Source organism: Tachyglossus aculeatus, chromosome 22, assembly GCF_015852505.1.
Source record: "Tachyglossus aculeatus isolate mTacAcu1 chromosome 22, mTacAcu1.pri, whole genome shotgun sequence".
NCBI classification, from domain to species: domain Eukaryota; kingdom Metazoa; phylum Chordata; class Mammalia; order Monotremata; family Tachyglossidae; genus Tachyglossus; species Tachyglossus aculeatus.
The window spans coordinates 9,471,786-9,480,538 of record NC_052087.1 but is presented as its reverse complement, the minus strand read 5'-3'; the positions used below and the strand labels follow the sequence as shown (position 1 = coordinate 9,480,538).

The window sequence follows — 8,753 nt, the reverse complement described above, 5'->3', positions numbered from 1 at the left end:
AAGGACCTGGGTTCTAATCTGGTTCTGGCACTTGTCTGCTGTGTGACCTTGGGTAAATCGCTTCACTTTTCTGGGCCTCAGTGACCTCATCTGTAAAATGGGGATAAAGCCTCTAAGCCCTTGTCCTACATAGGACCAACTCTATTTGCTTGTATCCTCCTCAGCATATAGTGCAGTCCTAGCACCTAGTAAAGCACAGAGGAAGCACTTAAATACCACAATTATTACGATTATTATTATTGTTCTCTCACCTCCCCACTGTATCCCCTGGAGTACTGCCATTTCAGTACTTGCATGTCACTTAAGAGCTTAGGTACTCACTTCCACACTCCACCTGTATCCCTTAGATTCATAACTTTAAATCCTGTTTTGTCCCCTTCTTGTACTTTTTTTTTTTTTAAGTGTCTGTCTCCTGTACTAGATTGAAAGATCCTTGAGGGAAGAAATTGGGTTCACAAACACATTTATACTCTCCCGAATGCTTAATCCCCTCTCAGGGTCACAGCTGGAGAGTTTCCAGTACTCTACCAGTCTTGACTACGGGGGGAAGAGTCAAGCAAAGGCATACCCATTCCATTCCTAGCTTGGGCAGTGGCTGGAGGGTGGAAGGCAACCTGCTACAAGTCAAAACCCACCTGTGCTGGGAAGCAATGGCATGGGAGAGAATTGAGGGTGTTTACTCAAGTTGACTGTGTGGAAAGAGTCGATGGTAAACAACTTCCGTATTTTTACCAAGAAAACTCTGTGGATACACTACCAGAATGATTGCAGGTGGAGGTTGGGTGTTCTGGGACAGATATATTCATGGTGTCACTGTGGGTTGGAGATGACTCGACAGCATAAGAATAAGCAGTCAGTGAATACTATTGATTGACTAAGTTGGCAGTCAATCGTCAGATAATCAATCAATCTTTCAATAGTATTTATTGAAAGCCTACTGGGTGCAGAGCCTTGTACTAAATGCTTGGGAAAACACCTAAAACTAGTAGATATAGCACTCCCCTCAAGAAGTTTACAATTTAGTGGGAGAGATAGATTCCCAAATGCATTTCTGGTTGGTAAGTGCTTAATAAATACCATTGGCTGATCGATTTATCTAGTGGGGGAGATAGGCATTAAAATAAATTAAAGGTAGCGGAAGCAGCAGCTTGTAAGGATACATACTCTGGGTGACTGATGTAGGGTGAATATCAAAGTGCTTAGGGGGTGCATTCTTAAGTGCATAAGTAACAAAGAAGTGAGCAAAAATAGGGTGGGGAGATGAGAGGTTTGTCAGGGAAGGCTCTTTGGAGGAGATATGATTTAAGTAAGGCTTTGAAGATGGGGAGAGAGGTAGTCTGTGGGACATAAAATGGGAGGGAGTTCAGACATGGGGGAGGATATAAGTAAGGAGTTGATGGTGATAGAAACAAATTCGCCACACAGTAAGTGGGTTGGGGTTAGAGGAGCGAAGTGTGCCAGCTGGATTGCAGTGGGAGAAAAGTGAGGCTAAGTAGGAGAGGGAGAGCCGATTGAGTGCCTTCACTTCAATGCTGAGGAGATCCTCTTTGGCACAGAGGTGGATGGGCAACCATTAAAAGCACTTGAAGAGTGGGGAGACATGATCCAGACGGCAGAGTGAAGTATGGCTAGAGGGAGGGAAAGCCTGGAGCCTAGGAGGTCAGCGAGGAGGCTGATGAGGAAGTCAAAGCGGGATATGACAAGTGCGTGGACCAAAGTAATAGCAATTTGGATAGAGAGGAAGAAGAGGATTCTAGCGATGTTATAAAGGTGTTTTAAAAAACAGTGCTTTGCACATAGTAATCGCTTAATAAATGCCATCATAATTATTATTATAAAGGCAGAACCAAAGGAGTGTTTAAAGGTGGTGAATGGCTCTGCTTTGCATATGTGAATTTCAAACTCTGTTTCCTCTTCCCTCCTGCTAACAAAGGGAAGGAATCCCATTGGTATAGAAATCGGAGGAGATAAGAAACCTCCCCATCCCACCAGTTTAACCAAACGTAACCTTTGCCTGCTCTATTCCCTGCTTGTGCTTTGTCATTCAGGCATTTGTGCTTCCCCCTGTGGGACAACAGTGCTCTTTTCCTAAACCTTCCCCCACTGGTCGTGTTTGATGAGCTCTGCCCATAGGAATGAGGAAGATCTGATTAACAGCAAATGTTAATTGAAGCAATGCATTATTGAAGATTTGTTCATTAATGATAGATGTCAGACTTAGTAGCCACGGCCTCTTGTAAGTGACATTAGAAGGTTACCCCGGGGGTTGTCAGCCTAAGACAAATGGACTACAGAAGGAGAGGCTGAGAGTGATGAACTTTCTGATAAAAGGACTGCAAATTATAGGGGAGGTGGATGGGAAATCTGCCTGTCGATCTTTTATTATTCTGTCATATCGTGCTTCCTCTGACCCCAGAAACCAGCCCATGGGAAGCTGATGACTACATCTCCACAGCTAGCTGGACAGGAAAACTAGGCTGCCCTGCCCCTAACTGGAAAAAGTCTGGATGTGAGGTCAAGGCATTGGCATTATCATTTATTTATTATCTATTTACTTACTTATATTAATGTCTGTCTCCCCCTCTAGACTGTGAGCTCATTGTGGGCAGGAATGTGTCTGTTGTTATATTGTACTCACTCAAGTGCTCAGTATAGTGCTTAGCACACAGTACATGCTCAATAAATATGAATGAATGAATGAATTGGCTTAAGCCGGCTCACCATCTTTGTTCTCGTCACCCTCTTTGGGAATCTGCTCCCAGCCTTAGAGCTTCATGGGATTGAACCGGAAATCTGCCTTGTCTCCATGTCGGCCCACATGGTCCTCTAGGAACCAGACAGAATTTGAAGATCAAGGTGGAATCAGCATAGCCTAGTGGAGAGACCAAGGGCCTGGGAGTGAGAAGGGCCTGGGTTCTGTTGTCGGTTCTACCAATTGCTTTCTGTGGGACCTTGAGCAAGTCACTTAAGTTCTCTGGGCCTCAGTTTCCTCAATTGTAAAATGGGATACCTATTCTCGCTCCTATTTAGACTATGAGCCCCATGCAGAACAGGGACTGTGTCCAACCTAATTAACCTATCCTGGTTTTAGAACAGTGTTTGACACATAGTGAGCTTTTAACAAATACCATTTAAAAAGACATAAAAAACCAAAAAAAGTCACTAGGTCTGGGATTAGGCAGCAGGAGAACCAGAGACTAGCAAGAGGAATTTGCCGCCTACATTTATTCTTGTTCATTCATTCAATCATATTTATTGAGTGCTTACTGTGTGCAGAGCACTGTACTAAGTGCTTGGGAAGTACAAGTTGGCAACATATAGAGACGGTCCCCTATGTCTCACCTTTGGCCTAGACCAGGGAAAGGAGTGGGTGGGAGCCTTTTGGCCAAACATGGTCCCCCTGTTTTGCACCTTCCAACTAACACAGAGGACAGAGTGAAGTTCAATATCTTCAGTTCATTTTTCGCATCCCCACTCTTCCACTCTGCAACTGATTCCTCAAAAACTGGACCTCCACAGATTGGACAATTTTGCATATTGGAAATGAGAGGTTCACTCAATGATAGATTTTCACTCTCACCCATTGAGAGAGACTCTCAGTGATAGCATATCTGAGCTCAGGAGGGCAGTGAATGATTTCTCTTTTAATGTGCTCTCCCATTGGCTGAACCCAAAAATAGAGAGTTCTGGGAATGACTGCTTTCCCTGTTCTTGTCTTCCCGGGTTAGTGTGTTTCCACTGTTTTTCCCCAACTTTTTCCCTCTTACTCTCTCACAATTTATAAGTGTCACTTCCATACTGCATCCCCACTGATGGTGGAAATTCATTGGCCAGAAAGAATGGTGTACTTCCAGCACATTCATTCAATCGTATTTATTGAGCACCTACTGTGTGCACAGCACTGTACTAAGCACTTGGAAAGTACAATTCGGCAACAAGTAGAGACAATCCCTACCCAACAATGGGTTCACAGTCTGGGGTGTGGAGTCAACAGATAAGAATAATTATTGTATTTGATCAGCATTTATTACATCAAGCACTGTACAAAATAGCTATGTTGGCCTCAGTCTCTGTTCCACACAAGGCTCATGGGATTATGGGAGAAGAAGCCCCCCCCCCCCCCCAAGCACTTAGTACAGTGCTCTGCACACAGTAAGTGCTCAATAAATGCAATTGAATGAATGAAAGAAGAACATGTATTTAATCTCTATTTTATGGATGAAATAGCTGGGCCCCAGAGAAGTTAAGGGAATTGCACAAGGTCACCCAGCCGGTAAATGGCAGTTTCAGGATTAGAACCCAGCTCCTTTGACTCCCAGGCTCATGCTCTTCCTACTAGGCCATGCTGCCTCACAGTACTGGTTGAGGCCTGACTGAAGGTGGGGTGTGTACTTAGGTCAGCTCAGCACCATACCGACAGTTACAGAAAATGTTACACTGTCAGGGGTAACATTTGTCAAGTCCCGTGCCCCTCTTCTGGTCTGTAATCCTGCTCCAGAACCTTAATATATATCTCTGCTCCCTACTTCTCTCTCCAACCTGTCCTGCTGGCACGTGTGGGCTACTCCTAGGGGCCCCTAAATTCCAGAACAACTGTTAGAGGAATGACAAGGGCAATTATAAGAAGCAGCATGACCTAGTGGAAAGAACACAGGCCTGGAGATCAGAGGACGTGGTCTAATCCCAGCTCTGCCACTGGTCTACTGTGTGATCTTGGGCAAGTCATTTAACTTCTCTGTGCGTCATTTATCTCTTCTATAAAATGAGGATTAAATCCTTCTCCCTAGACTATAAGACCAAGGTGGGACAGGGGCTCTATCCAGCCTGATTAAGGTGGGACAGGGGCTCTATCTAGCCTGATTAAGGTGGGACAGGGGCTCTGTCCAGCCTGATTATCTTGTATTTACCATAGCACTAAGTACAGTGCCTGACACATAGTGAGTGCTTAATAAGGATAATTAAAAACAAAATACTGCACCCCTGGGCAGCAAGTGCCAATCAGACAAACTACTGGGCCAGTTGGTGGTGACAAGTCCATGGCTAACATTCCATATATGTGTGAACTTGACCTTTCAGTGGATCTGGGGAAATCTCACTTTCCAATCTACCTTTCATAGGATTTCAAAGGAGGTCCTATCTTTAAGAAGCTCGATGATTCTAAAGTTTATTTTAAAGGAATGTCAGATTTGACCTTCCCGATTTGGCTCTTGTGTGGAGCAGAGTGAATAAGTCTTCTGAATGAATCCCCCTGGGCACTGGAAGGAAAAGGTGGAGGTGAGGTCAGGGGGAGAGAGGAGAGAGGGAGATTAGTCAGTAATTTACACTATTGCATTAGTGAAAAAAATCTGTTAAAAAGACTTCTTTACCACCAATTATTTTTGTCTATTTATAGCAAAAAAGAACCTGGTAAGTGAAGAACTGTTCTATTTACATATTTTTACATTTAAATTATTCACGAAAGCCCAGAATCTTTGAATGTGAAAGAAGTATTAAGAGAAATGGCTACTTCTGGGGAAGATATGATTTCAGCCAGTTTTAATTTCTGTGGCTGAAAAACTTACTGCTTAGGTCCCTGGACTTCAGACTGTAAGTTTGTTGTGGGCAGGCAAAGTATCTGTTATATTGTACACTCTCAATTGCTTAGTACAATGCTCTACCCACTGTAAGCGCTCCATAAATACCACTGATGGATTGATTGATTAATTGGTTCTGCAGGGGAATTCGGAGCCCAGATCTCATCCTTTAAAATAATGGTTCCATCCCTCAGCCCTGGGATTTTAGACTATAGTCTGACATTTGAGCGATTCAGTGGATGCAGGCAAGTAGAAAACCTTGGAAAAGGGAGATGACGGATCATTAGATAGCCACGTTGGAGGGAGTCTGGGGTTTTGGACTCATGTGGGGAGTTTTGGGAAGATTTTAAGACTATCCGCAGTGATATGTAGATGTTGGGGGGATGAAAGGAGGAAATGGGTGTCCTCACCAGAGGGTATGAACTTATTAATATTTGGGTGGCTTAAGCTGACTGCATGATACCAAGCAGTGTAGCCTAGTTGAAAGAGATAAGAACAGTGCTTGATACATAGTAAGTGCTTAACAAATACCTGTTTTGTTTTGTTTTTTAAATACAATAAAAGAGCACAGGCCTGAAATTCACAGGAACTGGGTTTTAATCCCAACTCCACCATGTACCTGCTATGTGACCCTGGGCAAATCACTTAATTTGTCTGTGCCTCACTTCCCTCAGCTGCACAGTGGGGATTCAATACCTGTTCTCCCTCCTACTTAGACTATGAGCCCCATGTGGGACCTGATTATCTTGTTTCTACCCCAGCACTTAGAACAGTGCCTGACAGAGTAAGCACTTAATGCATACCACAATTATTATTATTACTATCATTATTATTATTATTATTTCTATTAGTATTATTATTCCAACAAACTTCCCTCCCACTACATTACCACAATTTGCACATGGCTTCCTTGGTGCGTGTCCAGAGGTTTACAAGTCCACCAAGGGTAAGATTCAATATGGTTAATAAAAAAGCTGTGTGCAATCAGTTTTTACTATTCAAAAAATCTCAACATTACTTAGTTTGGGGCTAAAGAGCCCTGGAGAAGATTAACATAATTAAAACATAAGAACATGAGCAATACCAATGCTGATTCATCCACCTTAGGAATCTGTCTACAACAGTAATTTTCCTCTCAGTTAAGGATGGACCACTCCACCCTCATTTTGCCCTTCCTACACCTCTAAGTTTTCCTCTATGGACCTCTTGTCTATTAATTTTCTAAACCTCTCTAGAACCATTGATATTTTCTGGCAGTACAGGTTCCCATGCAAGTGAATACCATTTGTTTACCACTACCTGGGAGAAGAAATAGGTGTTTCGGATTGTTTGGAATCTCCCATTCTCAAGTTGCAATGGATGTCCCCTCTGATATTTTGAATTCCAGGACTCTTCCCAAGTCTTCCCCTTTTGTTGAGGAAGACTGACCTGAACATCAACCAGTGAGGTGGATGTTGCTTTTCATAAGGCTGATTTGAATTTCTCAGGCAGAGAAATTCTGGTTTTGCTCAGGTGGATGGCAACATTATAACCATGTTGGTTTGTGAGGGACTGAGATGAAAAATGAATAATCATCATTAAAGCAGGATGAAAGTCAGGGGATGATCTGTCCTCCTGAGTTTCTCCTCTTCCCAGTACCCTAAAGTTCTTGAGCATCAAAGCTCTGTTCACCTCAACCCAGCTTCACCCGATGGAACAAGTGAGAAGAATGAGAGACAGCAGGAAACCCAAACATGTACTTTATGAAGCGCTGAAATTGGGAAAGTGAAAGTGAGGAGGCCATGGGAATAGTTGAAAACTTGGCAAAACAATGGCTCAGACAATAATAATGATAATAATTATCAGACGATAATAATGATAATATTGGTACTTAAGTGCTTACTATGGGCAGTCAATTGTATTTATTGAGCGATTACTCTGTGTGCAGAGCAGTGTACTAAGCTCTTGGGAGAGTACAATATAATAATAGGTAGACACATTCCTTGCCCACAAAGAGCTTGACACTGTACTAAGCACTGGATGCAAGAAAATTGTGTTGGACGCAGTCCCTGTTCCACATAGGGCTCACAGCCTTAATCCCCATTTTACAGATGAAGTAACCGAAGCCCAGAGAAGTGAAATGACTCACCCAGTGTCTCACAGCAGCTGTGGTGGAGACAGAATTCATTCAATCATGTTTATTGAGCACTTACAGTGTGCAGAGCACTGTACTAAGAATTAGAACCCGGTTCCTTCTAACTCCCAGGCCCATGCTGCCACCCACTCTGGTATGCTGTTTTCGATTACTTTATGAAGATCCCGCTCCCTGGAGTCTCACCGCTGAGGCTCATCCTTGTCATTTCTGTAAAGGGAACCTCATCATCATCATCATCATCATCATCATCATCATTTTTTCCGCAGAATCACTACCAAGACTGGAAAAAGAACTGCTTGCTCAATGTTGGCCTTAAGCAGAGTTGAGAGTGGAATCAGTCATTCAATCGTATTTAGTCATTCATTCAATTGTATTTATTGAGCTAACTGTGTGCAGAGCACTGTACTAAGCGTTTGGGAAGTACAAGTCGGCAACATATAAAGACGGTCCCTACCCAACAATGGGCTTACAGTCTAGAAGGGGGAGACAGACAGCAAAACATGTAGGTAGTTGTCAAAATCATCAGAATGAATAAAATTATAGCTATATACACTTAAAATGAATAGTAAACATGTACAAGTAAAGCAAATGGAGTAATAAATCTGTACAAATATATACAAGTGCTGTGGGGAAGGGAAGGAGGTAGGGCAGGAGTGAGGATGGGAAGGAGGAGAGGAAAAAGGGGGCTTAGTCTGGGAAGGCCTCCTGGAATCACTACCAAGACTGGAAAAAGTACTGCCTGCTTAATGTTGGCCTTAAGCAGAGTTGAAAGGGAGTCAGTCATTCAATCGTATTTATTTCGTGCTTACTGCGTGCAGAGCACCGTGCTAAGTGCTTGGGAGAGTACAGTATAACAATAAACAGACACATTCCCTGCCCACAATGAGCTTACAGTCTAGAGACAAGCCTACAGTCTAGAGGAGACCTAGTCTCCAGGTGGCTGGCTGCGTTTTTGGCTACGGTTTCCCTTTGACATTATTTAGAATGAGAAATTCCTCAAATTGTGCTTCAAGGGATTCCTTTGGCTGGGACCAGGTATGGTCATC

General features: G+C 43.2%; 1 non-coding gene across 1 annotated transcript; it reads left to right on the top strand.

Moving 5' to 3' along the window:
• The first annotated feature begins 487 nt into the window (after positions 1-487).
• Positions 488-625, top strand: LOC119944318. The gene has a single exon (XR_005455809.1). It is a non-coding gene; the product is annotated as a small nucleolar RNA SNORA7 (small nucleolar RNA).
• Positions 626-8,753: the final 8,128 nt, after the last annotated feature.